Raw genomic sequence first — 4637 nt, 5'->3', positions numbered from 1 at the left:
TGTGTGGAAGGTTAAAATTCTCTAGAAAAGGACCTGCCTCCTCTGACAATGTGACAAATGGCAATTCTGTAAATGCTTTTGTTTCAGAATATACCAGACCCAGCAAGACCTGGGGCTCTTTCTTTTAAGAAGCTATCACAACTTTTGTCATAAATCTTAATCAGGAGTGACCAGGCATTCAAGGTCTGTGAAACCCAAGCAGAAATTATCTACCAAACCTTTTAAATTATACTGCTAAAAGCTGGTCATGCATTCTATTTCCAAAAGAAATATTCTACTTGTATAGAGCAAAAGAATTGAGGACTTCTTGGACTTTACAAAATGAATTCCATGAGAGCCATGACAGTAATGTCAACTGGTACAAAATGGGAACACCCAAAACCACAGAAACATCAAAACTTATTGCAGGAGCTGATAAGCCTCAGGATTCTACCCTTGTAAGGACTATACAACCTGAACACCTCAGAAAGAAGATCCTCAAGCCTGAGCTGAGAGCATCATGAAAGAGTATGCAGAGAACCGAAGACTCTGACCTTCTGCCCATCGTAGCTGCTGGCTTGGGACTGATGCAAAATCATTTGTGCCACTGGTCAACAGAGCTTGCTTTGTAGACTAAGCATTACCATTGGGGTGATCTAAAATCCATCATCGTCCCAGTGGCACTAAGGGGTCCCTGGTTCTTTTCACGGTAAAGAATTATAGATCAGTGAGATTTAGAAAAAGTTAAGATTTATTGAAAGTACATCTCAAGAAGAAAATATGCTCTGCCAGGGAAGGCTGCAGCAGTGTGGAAGTGGGGAGCCATGATGCAAGGTTGTGAGAGTAGTGCTAGATGATTGGTATATGAGGTCATTTTGACATTTGATTATTATATAACCCTTTGCGTACTGCACATGTGGTTATCCAGAATTCTATCTGTTATAATTAGATTCATTAACTTCTGGGCATAGGCATGATATTATAATGATGGTATAATGAGGCTAGGTCATAGGGAAGTTAGTGTAGGACTGCTCGTGCACATGCTTGTGGCCAGGCCAAACTGGCTACTATTTTATGGATTTTTACTCCTTTGTGCCTCAGGAGGTAGGGGTAATTTATAACCATAAAATGGGTGTTCTAGGGAGATCCTAAGGGAGATCTTTGGGAGGGGTCTTTATATCCCAGTCACTCAGGTCTACGTAACTACTTAACAAAACTTTCATTTCTTCTCTCTGCCACTTAAGACTCTGTACTTCCCCTCTCTGTGTGTTGTATTTTAACCTGTATGGATACCTGATTGGTTAATCTGAAAGGTTCCACTCAATAAACCTGGCATTGTGGAAAGACACAAATGTGTTCCCGAGTGTTACTGTGGTAGCCACTTTCCTTGCTCATGACATTATTCAAAAGGTTGTATACATTAAAGGTGGGGCAAAATTCCCAAGTGGGGGATTTTCCTGGGTCCACTACAAGTATTATTCTTAACTCAAGAAACCTGTACTTGTTGTAGGTTTTGAAGCAAGATTTCATGCCATAAAGAATTTGCAAATATCCCCATGTTACCAAGTACCACTGGGACAAATATCCCCAAGTTCCAGCTGAGAATCATCACCCAGAATTTCTGGTTCTGGAGAATATCTTCAGCTATTTAATCTTAGGTTTAGATTAATCAAGGCAAGTTTGTACACAGGAAGGAAGAAAAGGGAGGCAAGAAAGAGAAAAAAAAAATCTTTAAGAAGAAAGGAAAAAAAGCCAAAATCTTGAACAATACCACAAACATTGTCTTTTTAAAACCAAAAGCATGTCATAAAACTCTTTTAAAATAAAACATAGCCATATCTACCAAAATGACACCTATGTATGAAAATGTCCTTTTCCATTTTTCCACATAGCAAAATTGTGCCTTAAAGGCCAAAGTCAAATACCATCTGCTCTAAAAAATCTTTAGCAGTACCATCCTCTGTCCCCAAATTTAGCAGTATCCAATATTTCATAATCTGTCAAAGTTAGTTACAAAGTTCCTCCATTGACACTCTATCTTCTCTCACATTCTATTTGTTTTTATCCTTAGTTCTCCTTCTAGAATTTAATAATAATTTTTGAGATGAATAACATTTTATAACTTATGATATAATAGGTAATATGCTGAATATTCACAATATTTGGCTAATATTAATTTATTTAGTTAGTTGTTTTTTGAAGATGAAAGTTTAGAGAGGTTAAAAAACATATACAAATCACAGAGCTAAGAGTTTGTAAGATTGAATTCAAGCTCAGCAAATCTGATTCAAATAGATAATGACTTAAGACTATATTAACATATCAGTAGTTACCAAAGACATGGAGCTACTCTGTCTCCTTTCCTCAGATGCTGAGTAGAATGAACTATTTCAAGAAGACCAAGATTTCAATCATGGGTGTATAAAAATGGGCCTAAATATAAATATTGCTCATTTCTTCAGCAAATAACCTTAAAACTCAGCAGTGATGTTTAGTTTGCAAGGGTAGGGCCTAGCTCCTATTAATCCAAGTGTCTCCAGCACTTAGCAGTATTCCTGACACATTGTAGAAGCTCAGTTTTTGTTGAATGCATTAATAAAGTTTTGTATACATATAAATAAATATACTTAAAAATTAAGATGGTACTATATATATATATATAGTTTTTAATTAACAATACATGAGTCTTTTTACCATGCCACATATATAATTTTTGAGAACAATGTAAGATTTTACATAAAGATATACATAATTAATTTACTACATCTATTATATTGTGGTATCTTTAGATCGTACACATAATTTTTGTTAGTAAAATGTTATTAAAAAACAAAATTAAGCTGAGCAAATTTAAAGATTATATTGGCTTTATTCACTGATTCATGCATTAGAAGCATCACATCCAGTGAACAGAAAGGAGCTCTACAGAGCTGTGGGAAAAAAGAAGATTTTATAGATGGAAAGGTGGCAAAAAGGCAATTATTAGCAAAGAATGCCTTGTTTCAGGAAAGGTCGCCCTCCTAAGGGTACTGCAATGGGCCTGCTTGCTGGATTACTTCACTAGTGCTGACAAAATAATTCCAGGTTGACTGGTTAAAGACTATATTCCAGGAAGAATCTAAAACTACAGTTAGATTGACTTAGCATAAGTGACTCCATTACAGGCCTATTGTCCCCTTTTTAACAACATCAAAATTGTATTTTCCATACATCCTTTTTTAATCTCTATTTTTAAATGAACTATTAGAAGTGAAAATACAGATGAAAGGATATGCACAATTTTACACTTATATTATTTATTTCCAATTTGCCTTTGAGAAAAACATGTGTGCCAATCTAAATTCTTTTTAATACCTAACCTTTTCTTTTGAGCTAACACTTAATGATTTGTTTTATAATACCAAGTGAACTGGACAGCTGTCAATGATATTTATTATGGTAAGCAAAACAAGGAGGAGGAACAGTTTTGTGATAATTGTGCTGGGGGAAGTGTATAGTCTTGGGGACCATGGATTTATAAGTAGAAGAAGGTGATAAATTCAACTTGAACAATGGGATCATAATTGCTTCTGGGAATGCAAATGTAATTACTTAGTGGGCAATTGGTTCTGTCATTTGGAGAGTGAAGAATCAAATACAAATTTGGAAGTTAAGGATTTCTGAAACAAATTTTCATTCAATTAATTCATTTTGATTTTCAAATTTCTTAGTATAGAATTATAAAACACTCACAAATGGATATATGTGCTTATTCCTCACCTCCAAATAATTTCTTTTTCTTTTTATTTTATAATTAAAGTTCAAGGAAAATAATTATAATATATGGGTCTATGATAATATTAAATCATTTTTAGATTTATCTATTGTTTCTTATCTATAATTTATGTTTCTGTTTTTAATTTTCATCTATTATTTCCTTTCTCATATTTTCTTTATATATTTTATTTTTTTCTCCTGTCTTATTTTGGCTCCTTATTCTATTTATATTTATTACCTATTATATCTAAAAATGATGCTACCATCTTTGCTTGTGTGACCATTTGCTTAATAGCTGTGTGCCTGTTCATTCATTCATTATTTGCAGTTCTACAATAATTTGTTTTAGGCATACCTTATATATAGAATAAAGTTAGATTTTATTTGCTAACCCATTTTGACAGTGTTTTTGAGTGATTTTTCCTAAGTAGATGTATTCGGGCTTACTTTTGTTATCTTCTATTATGCTTACTGTTTTCTTGTCAACATATTTTAATTTGTGAACTGTCTTCTTCCATTAGAAGTACACACTGTTGTGATGATGGACATGATAAAGCTCAAGAATTCAAAACCTTCTACTGATTGGTTTCTCCCTTTTAATTTCTAGTCACTATGCCTTTTATCACTTAGAAATGACAATCTGATTTTGTTTTTTCTACGATTCTCTTTCTTGCCTCTATATGTTGTCATTGTACATTTTACCTAGAAAAAAAAATCCCTCTTACTCTGCTCTCTACTGACTCTGGCTTGACTAATGTTTATTTTGTAAATGTTTCTTCAGTTCTATTTACTGCAATCTCAATTCCCTGACCATCCTTAAACAGGACTTTATGCTCTTTAACAGTGTTCCCTAGTATGCTGTGCTTATTTATACCCTGCTTTATAATTAACTGCTTATATCA

This window comes from Pteropus vampyrus, unplaced genomic scaffold, assembly GCF_000151845.1.
Source record: "Pteropus vampyrus isolate Shadow unplaced genomic scaffold, Pvam_2.0 Scaffold79, whole genome shotgun sequence".
NCBI classification, from domain to species: domain Eukaryota; kingdom Metazoa; phylum Chordata; class Mammalia; order Chiroptera; family Pteropodidae; genus Pteropus; species Pteropus vampyrus.
The sequence above is the reverse complement of the archived record's forward strand: the minus strand, read 5'-3'. Positions refer to the sequence as shown.